This window comes from Megascapheus bottae, chromosome 6 (genome assembly GCF_031878675.1).
Source record: "Megascapheus bottae isolate mThoBot1 chromosome 6, mThoBot2.hap1, whole genome shotgun sequence".
NCBI lineage: Eukaryota > Metazoa > Chordata > Mammalia > Rodentia > Geomyidae > Megascapheus > Megascapheus bottae.
The window spans coordinates 6,476,371-6,492,021 of NC_143514.1; the positions used below are offsets into that span (position 1 = coordinate 6,476,371).

General features: G+C 45.8%; 1 protein-coding gene across 2 annotated transcripts in view; it reads right to left on the reverse strand.

Annotated features, from left to right (window-relative positions):
• The window catches only part of Tgfbr3 (transforming growth factor beta receptor 3), a 172,527-nt gene extending 160,470 nt beyond the window's left edge, over positions 1-12,057 (reverse strand). The window contains exon 1 of one of the 2 annotated variants that reach the window (XM_090334180.1): positions 11,841-12,057. The gene's annotated coding sequence lies outside the window, so the exon portion shown is untranslated. Of the gene's footprint in view, positions 1-980; positions 1,053-11,840 lie in introns of those variants that run through there. The other variant, XM_090334181.1, reaches the window with a different exon arrangement.
• Positions 12,058-15,651: the final 3,594 nt, after the last annotated feature.

Genomic DNA, 15,651 nt, shown 5'->3' on the forward strand with positions numbered 1-15,651 from the left:
GTCTCTGACAGTCTACAGCACAAAGTTGGAAATGGAGCAAGTGGCAGCAAGTCAGCCTTGAGTACAAAAGCTTTAGCAAAAGTGACTCCTAGAACTCAAACCCTATGCTGGCACCAAAAGGAAAGAGGAAGAAGAGTCAGGGTAAGTCTTTTCTCAGAGCCTGGCTCTAGAAAGAGCAAGGCTGTAGAGCTCACAGGGAAAAGAAAGAAGTGTGTGTGGGGAGGGGGGTACACTGAGGTATTTAACATTCCCATGGAGGCTGTATGAAGAACTGACTGATGGGAGGTCAATCAATTCCAACAGCCCTTCAGACAAGAAGGGATTGAGACTGGATCACAGCCTGGCTTCTTCCTTTGAGCAATAACCGCCTGAACTTACCTGGGCAACCAGAGTCCTTGCAAACACCAGAGGAGACTACGAGCATGGGTTAAAAAGTTGCCATTACGGGCTGGGAGTTTGGCCTAGTGGTTTAGTGCTTGCCTAGCATGCACGAAGACCTGGGTTTGATTCCTCGGTACCACATACATAGAAAAAAGCCAAAAGTGGTGCTGAGGCTCAAGTGGTAGAGCTCTAGTCTTGAGAAAGTCCAAGGACAGTGCTCAGGCCCTGAGCTCAAGCCCCGGACTGGCAAAAATAAAAAATTTAAAAAAAAAAAGTTGCCATTACATCGCACTAGCTGCCCATCTCATCTAGAGAAATTCATTCTCCTGAGCCCAAAGATTAAAGTTCCCAAGGTACTGTGACAGGAAGAGAAAAGAAGATTCCTTATCACTGTGCTCCCAGTAGAAGAGTCTGGGAAAGAGGCAGGAGACCCAGCAGCCACTGAGTAACCAAAAAGCCTATGCCTACCCCCACCCCCACTCTCTCCTGCATGCCCAGGCTTCTAGAGTTTTCTTATGGCAATGCATCCTTAAAAGTCCAGGCACACAGACTCACTCCCAAGCAAGACCACCAAACTCAGGAAGTAGGCAGGGACACACCTCTCAAGGTCAAGAAAGATGGGGTCTTCTTCAGATCCACAAGTGGATGTTTCACCTTCTTGGCAATACTGTAAGAACCACCTTCTCACAGCCAACATTTCAGCACCCAAAGATTTCTGCTACTTAGCATTACAAGGTGGAGTCCAGAATGAACACAGAACTCAAAGCCTGGGTAGGTCACTGAGCTCCACTGTTCCCTCTTATACTCCATTAGAACCTTTTGATGGTAATACCTGAGATAGAATAGGACATAGTAATCTGCGCATCCTAGCCAGATAATCCTACCTACCGCTGGGAATCCTAGCTACTCAGGAGGCTGAGAACTTAGGATCATGTTTTGAAGCTAGCCCAGGCAGGAAGGTTCACAAGACTCGTATCTCCAATTTATCAGCAAAAAGCCAGAAGTGGAGCTGTGGCTCAAGTGGTAGAGGACTAGTCTTGAGGAAAAAAAGCTAAGCAAGAGCACAGGCCTTGAGTTCAAAAACCAGTAATAGCAAAAAAAAAAAAAAATGAAGAGGAAAAGAAAGAGCAGGAGGAGAGCAGGAGCAGCAGCACTGCTGGCTAGGTGTTAAGCAGTAACTTTCTCCTGAGCCTTAAGACTTCCTTGCTGGGCTGAGGGATTCCTTCTCTCCTCCCCGGAGGAGGCGTCCTGCCATTACCTCAGTAAGAGTGGGAGGCAAAATCAATATAAACCATGCTCTTCATCCCTCCTGGGCCCTAAAATCTTCAGAATGGGATTTCTTGCCTTTGAGTGTCATTTACTGCCCTCACTACACAGGGACCCATCTACCACTGACAGAAGCCAGGTTCATCCAACACCTTAGCCAGAATTTAAAACCTTATTTCAAAATTAGGGTGGTATTCTCATTGCAAAAAAAAGGCCCTATGCGGGTGGGGAGTTTGGCCTAGTGGTAGAATGCTTGCCTAGCATGCACTAAGACCTGGGTTCGATTCCTCCGTACCACATACATAGAAAAAAGTTGGAAGTGGTGCTGAGGCTCAAGTGGTAGAGCTCTAGCCTTGAGAAAGTCCAAGGACAGTGCTCAGGCCCTGAGCTCAAGCCCAGGACTGGCAAAAAAAAAACAAAACAAAACAAAACAAAAAACCCTATGACTACTTTTTGGGGGGGAGTTGCCTAAAATGAACATTTCAAAGAAAAATAGGGGGTTAAAAAAAAAAAAACTCAAGAGACCTCTAGCTTTCTCAAGGTAGTTCCTCAGAGTTCAGCCCCAGGCAGGGCAAATCTAGAAGGTTCCAAAAAGCCATCAGCAGCATATGCTCAGAGCCACACAGCAGGATGTCAAGGCCACAGGACATTCGCCCCTCTGCCCCACACAGGCGCTCCTCCAGCTCCTTCCTCCTGGTCTGTGCTTCCTTTTCATCTTTGTAGGGAAGGGTTAAAGGGCAAACCACAGCCAGAGGGAAACCTCAGCAAGCACAGGCCTGTTGGAGGTAATATGGCAATCTTCCCAAACCACTGGGAGGCTGGGGAGCCCCCGGGCCTCTGCTTCAAGTCCGAAAATTCAAAAGAGATCAGTGTTCTAGTCTGAGAGTCTCACATGGGGCTTTCAGAAATCAAATCTTCCAGACAGATCCAATATCTCCCCTTTTGAAAGCCCTATGTGTTTAATTGCAGCTGCAAGAAATTCATCAAATTTTGCTTCATTTGATTTATTCATGAGACAAATGGTTACCAAGCGCCTGCTTCATGCCACCACTATTCTACAGGTAGGATTGGACAAGATACAAAACATAAAAATCCCCACATTTAGAGAGTGGGGTGGGGGGAGAGGATTGGTATGTGAGCCTTTGGTTTGTTTCTGGGTTTGTGGAAGTTGTTTGTGTGTGTGTGTGTGTGTGTGTGTGTGTATGTGTGTGTGTGTGTGTGTGTGTGCGCGCGCACACGCATGTTTAGTGCTAGACTTAAGACAAACAAAAGCTCAGGGACAGCACTGAGGTCCTGAGTTCAAGCCCCAGGACTGGCACAAAAAGAAAAACTACGCCAAAAAAAAAAATTAAATTAAAACCATCACCTGATAGCTACTGAAGCAGGGAAATCAAAGCAACTAAATGCAGAATGAGAAGGGGGAGAGAAGAAAGGAGAAATTTTGCTAATATTTTTTTTTAACATCCCCATCCAAACTCATGTTGCAATTACTTAATCTATCAATGGTATTTAGGAGTGGGACCACTGAAAGGTAATTAATGTTTAAAAACAAAAAACAAAAACAAAAAAACCTAGTGTTTAAGTGTTTGCCTAGCACACACAAAGACTGGGGTTCAATTCCACAGTATCACATACATAGAAAAGGCCAGAAGAAGTGGTATAGAGTGTTAGCCTTAAGAAAGCCCAAGGACAATGCTCAGTCTCTGAGCTCAAGCCCCAGGACTGGCAAAAAAGAATGCACCCGTGAGGCCCTACTCCAATAGCACTATGGTATATAAGGAAAGGGAGAGAGACCTGAGCTGGTGCAGTCCACCTCCCCCTGCAGAGGATACTCCAACCAGCAGGTTACCTTACCAGTTGAGTTTGCCCAATCTTTAGCACCATGAGCTATGCAAACTTTCATCCTCTGTGAGTCATCTAGCATCAAGTACTTTGTGAAAGCAACAGAAAAAAGGGAAGAAAAAAAAGATTAATCATTAAAAGATGACAGAAAGATCAGGAACATAAGGGGGCAGGCAGCAGAGATAGGCTGAGAGAGAATTAAAAAAGAGAGAGCAATGCATGCAGCAAATCCATCAGGAAGAGAGCACAAGATAGTGACCAAAAACAATCCTAAAAGGCTTCTTCGTTTCCAATATGGAGCAATGGGGGGGGAGGGTGAGGATCTGAATAACAACAGAAAAACTAGCAGATTCCTTTAAAATGTGCATCTCCAATTCTTTCTCCTCTACCCTTTGCAAAGAGAAGCCAACCCCATTCCCAAGGGATCATTTTTCTTGGCTTAATTTCACTAGTTTTTGTGATACATAATTAGAAACAGACTGCTTTTTCCTGGCCTTTAGAGAACAGGATCTTTGGGGCTGTAAGAGTTTTGCCAACTACAGAATCATAACCTTAGCAAAAAAAAAAAAAAATCTTTTGCAAACTCCTTACCTACTTGAAATGTATATTAATTCCAGATGAAATATTTAAATCCCTTATTATTGTTAGGTCCTTCCTCTCCTAGCTTCCATTTAAACTAAGTAGCATCCTGCTTTGCACATGTATCTGTCCCCTATTCAAACCTTACCACAAGTCCTACCAACCCAGCAAGTTAACTACATGGAATACCTTCTGGAGGAACTTTTAAGAATTTGGTAGAACCTAATAAAGGAAATTTGTTTAGCCCACACACCGTTCAGAATTAAAGCTTCTAACAGCCAGGTGCAGTGGCGTATGCCTGTAATCCTAGCTATTCAAAAGGCTGAGATCTGAGGATCAAGGTTCAAAACCAGCCAGGGCACAAAAGGACCAGAGATTCTTAGTTCCAATTAACCTCTAGAAAATGGGAAGTGGGGCTTTCCCTTAAGGGTAGGGAGGTAGCCTTGAGGTGAAGAGCTCAGGGACAGTGCCCAGGCCAAGTTCAACCCCCATCACACACACACACACACACACACACACACACACACACACACACACAAACTTCTTCTAATAATGGAGCTCGGAGTTTGGCCTAGTGGTTGAGTACTTCCCTAGCATGCACAAAGACCTGCCTGGGTTTAATTCTTTGGTACCACATACACAGAAAAAGCCAGAAGTGCTGCTGTGGCTCAAGTGGTAAATTTCTAACCTTGAGAAAGCTCAAAGTAGTGCCCACCCCTGGACTGGCAAAAAAACAAAAAACAAAAAAAAACACTTCTAACAGTGAAATAAAAGTGTCATGGAAGCAGAAATAGGGAAGTCAGGCATGTGGGTCATCTTCTCTAGGCCCTTCAAAAGCATGCTGCATCCATGGTTAAGAATGTAGAGCACAGAATCAAGACAAAGCAGGTGTACAGGTATGCCTTTACAAAATGAGTTGCTCACACACATGTTTTTCATAAGTCCTATGGTATATGGTACATAAGTGGCCAGGAGTTATCTCCCTGAAGTCTCAAAACAAGACTCATCCTAGCTACTCAAGAGAATGACATTTAAAGACCAAAGATCAGAGCTAAATTGGGCAACAAAATCCATGAGACCCTTAATCTCCAATGAACCAGCTAAAGGCTAGAAGTAGAGGTACTGGCTTAAGTGGTAACGCAGTAACCTCCAGGACAAAAGCTCAGAGATAGCATCCAGACCATGAGTTCTAGCTCTAAACAGGTGCAGGGAAGGAAAGAAAAGAAGAGGGAGAGAGGAGAAGAAAGAGGGGAGGAGAGAGAGGCCATCTCAGAAAATAGAGAAACCACTCCTACATACAGGGAAGTATAACTCCACAATGATTCAACGTGTATGGGATGAGTCAACGGTGCTTTCCCTCTAAGTTGAACTGAATTTGCCAGCCAACTGCTCTGGGTCTAATAGCACAGAATGAGATGAGACCCTCAGAAGTGTTTTGTGTCGAGGATATCTGGCTTGACAGATAAAAGCCAACCAGGGAAGAGACAAGCAATGACCACAGAGCAAGAATGACACAACTCTTGAGGGAGCGTAAAAACACTCACAGGGCGGATGGGGCTGCATGCCTCCAATCTTACTCGCTCACCTCACACGACCTTCCAAGGAGGAGGAGAGAGAAAACAAAGTTATATTCTGCTCCAACAGTTATACACTTAGATAACTAGGAAATGAAATTTCACAAAGAGCCACCCATGCATTTTTGCATTCAAAGACCAACATCCCACTATCAAAACACATAAATCACTACAAATGCTAACAAAGCCCAGTCCCCAGAGGGACAAGAATATTCATCCAGTTTCCATTATTAATAAAACAATAAAGAAGGAATCCAAAGTTCTGTCTGCTGCCCCTCCTGGGGGCCCACTTGGTATTCTGCCCCTACCCACACCCCATAGTCCTCACCCCTGGGAATTGTAGAGCTCCTCCACCTCCAGCCAACAACAGATGGTTGGCTTATTCCCACCCGCTCCCCCAGGAGCTAACCATCTTAAAAGTGTTTTCACAAATGGTCCACCTGCCATTTTCTACCACCTCCTGACCTTCGGGCATGGATCAGTGAAAAGAATTACACACTTGGAAGGACAGAAAAGCAGGTGTTTTTGTGGTTGTACATGTTTGAGGTTTAGGGCTGTGGTTTTGTATTGTTGTTTTCTATTACAAACAGCATCCAAGTAAGATGCTCCTCCATTGCTAGAGCTAAGACTTTAGATATCACTCTATAAATTGCCATCTAGGGAACAGATTGAGACCTGATTCTAAAAGATGAACTTGATTAGGTTCAGGTGATGTCAACATCTTCAAATCATAAGCATAAACAGGAGACATTACCTCCCACCCAGATAGAAACTATGAGGAACAGACACAGGATGATGGCCAAAGATCGGGTTTGGGGGCTCTTATTCCAGATTTTTCTCTTAAAATATGTTTTGTACTCCCTTCTAAATAGTTGTCGGCTTGTGAAACCTCCATCTTTGGCCTGAAAAACTGAAGAATTAAAAAAAAAAAGTAGACTAAGGCCCAAATAGCAGTGGTGGCCTCAGGCAGAATTCATATTACTATTGAGTCAAAACACACACACACACACACACACACACACACACACACACACACACACACAGAGCACACTTCTTGGTTGAGAGAATAAGAGATCAACATCGCTCACCTCTAAGGCGGGGAAGGAGAATGCTTCAAAATCTGTGCTAACTTACAGGCTTTGCGAGCAGAGAAAACTAAAGTTTGGTGTCAATTAACAAGCAAATGTGCTATTTCAAAAGACAGAAAACAAGAAATCTAGAAATGGACAGAGCCCAGGATAAGGATCCAGCCCTCTTCTGTATAGTCTTATCCAAGTAGTGCTGATTCATTTCAACTTGACTAGAAACTGAACAAATTAGCAACAGCTTGTATTTTATGAAATGCTACAAAGAAATACTGCCATCTTTCCAAGAATGGAATTAAGGCCATAGATCTTGGTACATTTAATTCTCTTCCAGTGACACAGATGTCCTAATGGTTCAAGGGTATTTGTCATAGATTTTTTTTTTTTTTTGGCCTGTCCTGGGCTAGAACTCATGGCTTGGATGCTGTCCCTGAGCTTTTTTTGCTCAAGGCAAGTGCTCTACTACTCTGAACCACAGCTTCACTTCTGGCTTTTTCTGGTGGTTAACTGGAGGCAAAACTGTCACAGACCTTCCTTCCCCTAACTTGCTTCGAGAAGCATGGTCCTCAGATCTCAGCCTCCTGAGTATCTAGGATTAGAGGCATAAGCCACTAATACCTAGCTAAGCCTAACTTTTTATTTAACCTAGCTCCCCTCTTAGTTTCAGCGTCCACATTCCTAATGCCATTGTAAACTTACTTTTAAGTTTTAAAACCCCTAAGATTATCCCAAGTCAAGGAACGTTAAGCTTTTAAAAAAAAAGGGGGGGGGGACCTAGAGTTTGGCCTAGTGGTAGAGTGTTTGCCTAGCACGCATGAAGAACTGGATTTGATTCCTTGGTACCACATACATAGTAAAAAGCCAGAAGTGGTGCTGTGGCTCAAGTGGTAGAGCTCTAGCATTGAGAAAGTCCAAGGACAATGCCCAGACTCTGAGCTCAAGCCCAGGACTGGCCAAAAAAAAAAACCTAGGAGGGGCTGGGATGTAGCTCAGTGGCAAAGTGCTTGCCTAGCAAGTGCAACGTCCTGAGTTCAATTCCTAGTACCAAAAAAAAAAGAGTAGAGTAGCTAACACTTAAAAAATTAATTTAAAAAAAAATTAAAAATTAATAAAAATAAAAAACTTTTAAAAATTAATAATTCTGTAAACAAAGAAATTCCTAGGGCTGGAAGTTTGGCCTAGTGGTAGAGTGCTCACCTACCACACACAAAGACTTGGGTTTGATTCCTTGGTACCACATACATAGAAAAAGCCGGAAGTACTGTTGTGGCTCAAGTGGTAGAGCTCTAGCCTTGAGAAAGCCCAAGGACAGCGCTCAGACACTGAGCTCAAGCCCCAGAACTGGTGGCCAAAAAAAAAAAAAAGAAAAAAGAAAAGAAATTCTTCCAATGGAGTGGCTAAAATAGCATTATTAAAATTTGATTTTAAAAAAGCACTTAAAAGAACTGTTACAAGTTTTTAAGAGGTTTTCTATTAATTAATAAATCTGACCATTATAGTTGATCCAAAGGCATAAAATGATTTTAAAATGTATTTCAAAATGACTGATCAAGAATGAACACAAAGCACAATCACACAGGAAGAATATTCTAGCAGTGACCCTACTTGATCCATCAAGATCATCTTTAATTTGCTGAAATTAAACCCAGTTCTTCAATGCAAACTCCAATCTCAAATTCTAACTGGAGCTTTTAAACAAAGTCTGAGCTTTTCCAACAGTTGGGATCCCTGGAATCCAGTGACTTAACTAGGAAAAAAATCAGTAGTGACTCTAAAAGATATTTTTTTTCTTTCCCAGGAGCTAGGGGTTAAGAGTCACAACACAATCAAATTTGCATGCAAATTTAAACTTGCCTACTACCTGACAAATGTAACTGTAACCCCTCTATACATCACCCTAAACACCTGTAAACTAAAACTAAATGAGCTCCTAAATAAATGTGAGTCTTCATGTAAGCAAAATGTTGCAGTCTAGAAAGTGGCTACGTAGCATTATTTTAAAATAACACTACATAATGCATAAGCACAGAAGATGGCCCACCAAACTATAAAGATTAGAAAACCTTTTTCCAAAGTCCATTTGACAGATTTTTTTTTACTGTTTATGAATTCTTCCATATTGGCTATGGATGGACAGGTGCCTGTCCATAAACACATCACAGATGCCTGCTGGTATCACATGCTATTCAAACTGTGCATGATATGACTGTGCAAACTGATCCTATACAGAATCCCCAAATCAAAAATCAAAAATGCTCCGAAATCCTAAACTTTTCAGCACCAAGTAGACACAAGTAGAAAATTCTCCACCTGTCCTCCTGTGACCAGTGGGAGCCAGGACTCATGTGCACTAAAAATACTGCATGAAAATACCATTCATATTATAAGACATATATGAAACTCAAACTGTGTGTTTAGACGTGGGTGGTCTCCCCAAGCTATTCTATTACATATATACATATATTCCAGAGTCTGAACCCTTCTTGATACTTAGCATTTCCGTTAAGTAACAGTCAACCTATACTAAAACACACACCTCTGAAGAATGCATAGTAATTGAATTGCTGTAATTTAAGTTAATAACCTTTATTATCTTATACTAAGAAAAGCCAGGCTCAACTGTTTGAGCACTTGTGTAGATGGTAAGGCTCCAGGTTCAACTAGCGGGAGGGAGGAATAGAAGGAATCAGGGACCTGAAAAATTAATCAAACGACAAAAAAAAAAGTAGTAGTTTACTTACATGACTTTTAAGGGAAACAAATGGTGGGTGGAATTATTTTGTGTTTGCTTGCTTACTTTTAGTTTTCTGGTGGGTGCTGGGGATGGAACCCATGACATTATATGTTCTAAACCATCATTCTCCTGCTGAGCTACATTCCCAGTCTCATGGTGTGCATTTTTGTATCCGTCCATCCACCAGAAAGTTCTTGACATCCGTGCAACATAGAGGCCCCTTTCCTCAAGGTCATCTTTAATTAGTTAAAATTAAAGCCAGTTCTTCAATGCAAACTCAGAAAGCAACCTGGTTATTTTGCTAACCACATTTTCCACTTCCAAAAAGTAAGTTTCACTACAAACAGGTTTAGGTGCCAGCTAGACATCAAGAGTATACTATGCGCCCCCTGTTGGCTAATATGAAAAACCTGATGATGACTCCCCAGGGGATGGTGCCTTTGAAGTGCAGGGTGGGGGTTCAAGAAAAAGTTGGTGCTTTTTACACTGGGAAACATGAGCTGAATCAATAGTAGTTAAGTTCAGCTGCTATGCAATGGTCCAGTTCTATCTCAACAGGAAAAATCAAAATTGACACCAAAGAGAAAAAAAAAAGAAAGAAATGCTGAAGCCTTGAACCGCTAAACAATGCAGAATTAAAGCCAAAAGCAGAGAACATCAAGAAACAGAGCCACATCCTTTAACTGACACAATGGCACGGTATCAATTCCATTTTAATAGCCCTTAAGGGGGTAAGAATTATTTCCCTGTCTCCTGTGCCAACCTCAAGCTGTTTCCTAAGGAAGCCAAGGAACTGTGGTCAACAATGCCTGGTGAATTCATAAAAGAAATTAAGAAAAAAGATCCATATTAACACAAGGCCGAGTTCTATTTATAATTATTTGTAGCCCCTCTCAGGAGGGCTGTGACATTCAGCTCTCACCCCTATATGCATAATCACCAAAACGAATCAGATTCAAAAAGCTACGTTACAGCCACCCCGCGGCTCAGTGTCTATAATTCCAGCTACTCAGGAGACTGAGATTTGAAGATCGAGGTTTCAAAACGAACCCAGACCGCCAAATCTGAGGCTTCCATTTCCAATTATCCAGCAAAAAGCTGGAAGCAGAAGTGTGGATCCGTGGTGGACTGCCAGCCTTAAGAGAGAGAGAAGAAAAAAAAAAAAACAGGCAAGAGTGCTAGGCATGAGTTTAAGCCCAGAAACTGAAAAAAAAAAAAACCAAGCAGGAAGGAAGGAAGGAAGGAAGGAAGGAAGGAAGGAAGGAGAAAGGATAGAAAGGAGAGAGGAAGTTAGTCGAGTCCTGTGGGAAGCTGGGCGAGAGGATCTCCGTGGTCTGACAGTACATGAACTATCCACAAATCTGATCCCCCCAGGAAGACAAACCAACAACACCGGAGCACCCTCCGGAGTGGAGGCTAGGAAGGCCGCCGGGTCTTCGGCAGCGTGGCAGGAGACTCGGCCTCGAGGGTCCTAGCTGCAAAGCGGGCCTGCGGAGGCGCTCGGCGGTGCGCACCACTCCAGCGATGTGTAATTAACAGACACCAGGTGTCAGCACACGCCTAGGCGCGTTCCTGTCATCCCCGCTAGAAACCTGTGCGTTCGGACCCAAGCCCTCCCAAGTACCGTACTCCCGGAAGATCCACGGATGCGGAGCCGAGAGAGCCGAGCTTCCGCGGTGCCCCAGCCCCCGGGGCCCCCCGCGTGCCCGCCGTGCGTCGCGCTAGCACTCGCGCTTGAGCGGTTCGGCCCTGGTCCCGGCCACATCGCCAATGATTCTGCCCTCACAGCCGCCGGTACGAGGTGCCCCCCAAGCCTCAGCTCCACCAGGCGAGGTGATCTTTCCTCCCGCGGCTCTCTCTGGGGCCCTCGCCAAATCCCCCCTGCCGCTGCGGTTCGCGGTGGCCCCACGCGCGGGCTCCGGGACGCAGGTGAAGACGTTCCCAGTCCCCCGGAACCCAGTGAACTCGCCGCGAGTTCTTCCAACCTCCCGGGGGTGTGGTCGAGCCCCCCCCCACGCCCCTGGACGCGCTCTCCGCGGGGGGCCCGGACCACAGCCCACCGGGTGCCCCGAGGGCGCGGCCGGCTCTGGGGGCGCGCACGGCTCCGGGCGCAGACGTCCCGGAACCCCGGCACCGCACGCCATTCCCACCGGGGCTCCCCGCGTTCCCGGGGCAGCGGCCGTGGCGCCCCGCGGGGAGGACGAGCTGGGGGGACGGGCGTGGAGAATTCCTCCCCCGCACTGCTGGACACCGGTCTTGCGGCCCGGAGCCAGGACAGCGCCGGGAGTCCCACCCCGCGTCACCCCGCAGAAACCGAGACCCGGCGGGCGCCCGGCCCCTCCGCGCGGGCTGCGTGGCGAGGCCGGGTCGCGCTCGTACCTCGCAAGCGGCGGCGGGTCCCGAGCCGATGACCCTCGGCGGTCCCCGCCCAGCCCGGGCTCCAGCGGCGGCTCGGCCCAGGGTGCAGCTACGCCATCCGGCCTGGCCGGGGTCGCCCAACTCCTGCACGGAGCTCCGGGACGGCGTGGAGGAAGCGTCGGGGCGCGCGGAGCCGCAGGCCTGGCCGCCCTAGCTCCTGAGGAGAAGAAAGTGAGGCTCGCGGTCCCCGGAGCCCTCGGTCTCCCCGGCCGGGACGCCCCGGGCGCTCGCCGCCCCTCGCTCGGCGCGGGCGGGGCCAGGCCCGGCGCGCAGCAATCAGCGCGCGGGGGCGGGGCGCCCTCCGCCGGCCGCGCCGAGGGCCCGGGCCTCGGGCTCCGCCCCCCGCGGCCCTCCGCCCCGCCCGGGCCCCGCCCCCTCGCCCCGGCCCCGCCCCCCCGCCCCGGCCCCGCCGCCCACCTCCACCCCAGCTGACTCTAAACCCCAGAGCGCCCACCTGCCGCCCGCGGGGCTTCACTCTAACAACAGAAAGGCATCCTGTCAGCATTGCCTCATTCCCTCGAGCCGGCCAGGCCAGGTCCGTGCACTGGGCAGCCCCGGGCCAGAGGATGCATTCCTCACATCAACACCTTGAGACACCTGTCCATGCTGTGGTCTCTGTGGAAACAACTGGAAAGTCTCCTAGGAACAAAATGATTGAGCTGTCTGGACTTCAAGTCCTGACTCTGCCAGGTGAACAAATGGCTTCAACGCTTCAGGGTTCCGTCTTCTGTAAAATGACTGGTTTGGCGTAGGAGATGTCTTCCTAAATGACTCTGATCCCGCGTGGATGGAGAATGGAATCGAAACGTTGTCTGAAATTACTGCTTTGCCAAAGCTGGTGGGTCATGCCTGTAATCCTAGCTACTCTGAAGGCTGAGATCTGAGGATGACGGCTCAAGGCCTGGCAGGGCAGAAGAGCATCTGAGACACTTACCTCCAATTAAACAGCAAAAAGCCAGAAGTGGAAGTGTGGCTCAAATGGTAGAGCAGGAGCCGCGAGCACAAAAGCTAAAGGACCGCACTCAGGTCCTGAGTTCGAGCCCCACTATCAGCACCCATACCAATACGCATATGCAGTACTGTGACTACTGCTCACATCATTATCTGGAAAGTCATTCTCACCCTTCTCTTATACCAATAGAAAACCCACCTAGCTGGAAATTCATTCACAAAGGTCAAATGTCATTAATCAACTGAATTTTTTTTTTGCAAAAATTTTTTTTGCAAAAAAAAAATTCTCAATCAACCACAGATGCCAACGTTTATTGAGCACCAACTATGTGAGAGAAATAGGAACCAAATCCAGGTACCAAAATTAGCCAAGGCTTTTGTATAGATTAAGTTTAAGGCTTTAAGACTGGGCTCAAATTACATTACATTCGTGCCTCAAGTTATCAAGTTTTAGTTTCAAGTGAAGACATGAACATTTGAACTGAGTGTGAACATTCAATCCCACATTTAAGTCCTCGATCTTGTTAAGGCTATCCAAATAAAATGGTTCTCTCCATGCCATTTTACAGAGAGAGAGAGATGGGATTTGTAACCACCACAATCTAGTGAATTATTTGTATATGCCAAGCAGGATGCTAAATGTGGGCCCTATATGTGTATAAACAGGCTTTATAATTTGCTGAGACATTATAGTTAAGTGAGAAGGATTTAAACATTCATTCACCTTGAGTTTGTTATGAGTATTTAATTTGTGTCACTAGAAGAAATGGAAAAAACAAGAAATTTTATTAGCATTTAGAAAACCAACAGTAGGGGCCTGGAGTTTGGCCTAGTGGTAGAGTGCTTGCCTAGCATTCACGAAGACCCGGGTTCAATTCCTCAGTACCACATACATAGAAAAAAATAGCCATAAGTGATATTGTGGCTCACGTGGTAGAGGGCTAATCTTGAGAAATCCCAAGGACAGTACTCAGACCTTGAGTTCAAGCTCCGGCACTGTCAAAGAAAGAAAGAAAAGAAAAAAAGAAAGAAAGCCAACAATGTCTACAGAGATTGCTCCTTAGTTACCGGCTCGAGGTGCCCCCCGTCCCCCATGGACCTGGAATCTGAGATCCTTCTGCCTTAGCTTTCCCAGTGCTGGGATTACAGGCGCCCACGACCATGTCTAGCCCCCTACTTTGGATTCATAGGAAAATAGCACAATTTCTACAGGATGGGTTATCTTCTTTCCTGGGTTTCTTTTCATCTAGAGCTAGGTTTGGGTTACTCCAACACTATTGGCATTATCTTGATCCTGTGTTCTCCTAAATCCTTTTCTTTGAGCAGACCTTTCCACAGAGAACTGACATAAGGCAATGCACCTTATCTAATTGGCATCAGAGGTGTTTGGCTGCAGAGGCCCAGTGTCTCCCAAGGAACCACCTCCTCTACTCTTTTACAGTGAGTCATAGCAAATGGCATGTTCTCAGTTGCTCTTTGATTAGCCTATAAGTGAACAAAATTGACCCTGGTTCCTTATAGAAGGAAAAACCACCAATTCCTGAAAGACTATATCAGGGTGTGTGTGTGTGTGTGTGTGTGTGTGTGTGTGTGTGTGTGTGTGTGTGTGTACTGAGATTTGAACTCAGGGGCTCACACTCAGCTTTGTTTCTCAAGGCTAGCACTCTACCACATGAGTCACAGCTCTGCTTCCAGCTTTTCAGGTGGGTAAATGGAGATAACAGTCTCATTAGCTTTACTGCCCTAGTTGACTTGGAACCCCAATCCTCAGACCTCAGCCTCCTGAGTTGTTCAGTTTCCAGGCCTGCACCACTGGTGGCCACCTGGCCAAATCATTTTTAAAGCCATTTGATTGTTTCTCTTTAAGTCCTAATACAGTAGCACATGTTACATGCTTCATTGGTTTTTACTCATCAAATCTATTACTCTAGTATCTGTATTTGACATATTAGAAAAGGCTGCAACATTTTCTCCGTGCAATGAGAGGTTAGGAAAATAGCTCAGGGTCTCACTGGCAGCAGTAGGCAGTGCCAGGTTACAACCTTTCAGTGTGTGTTCTGTCTAGGCCTGAACATTGTGTGACACGCAAAAGTGAGCTCTTTTACACACCTGGAGAGAGAAACCTGGGTTTGGGTTGTTATATTTATTTTTTGTTTTGTTTTGTTTGACTTTTTTTTTTGCCAGTCCTGGGGACTGAACTTAGGGCCTGACCACTGTCCTTGTGCTTTCTTATGACTAGAGCTCTACCACTTGAGCCACAGTACCACTTCCAGCATTTTCTATGGATGTGGTACTGAGCAATCGAACCTGGGTCTTCGTGCATGCTAGGCGAGCACTCTACCACTAGGCCAAACTCCTGGCCCTAGTTTTTTGTTTTTTCAATCTATTTCTTAGAAGTTGCAAAAGATAGAAAGGAAAGTTTGTGTAGGAGAAATATTACCCCATCACCAACACTTAAAATGGAGTGTTGTCATCCCACACCATTCACGAATGTAAAGTTTGTCTAACACAGCCAACATCTTTGAAGGCTGTTGCACAATCCCTCTTACAAATGTGTGACAGAACACAAACCAAATGTTCTTCCAATGTTATTGTGACAGCACCCTGGCCTGTGCATTATAGCATTTTCTGCTTGGCTGACCTAGTATTGCAGACAGACTTACTGCTTTATTTCTAAAATTCACTCCTCCAGTTTCCAATTCACATCTGCAAGTGTTTTATATGGCATCATCACCAACAGCTGTCATTCAAGACACATTTTCTAGATCTAGATTTCAAAATTACAACTTGCTTTTCACTGATAAAAATGGGCAATGGCAAA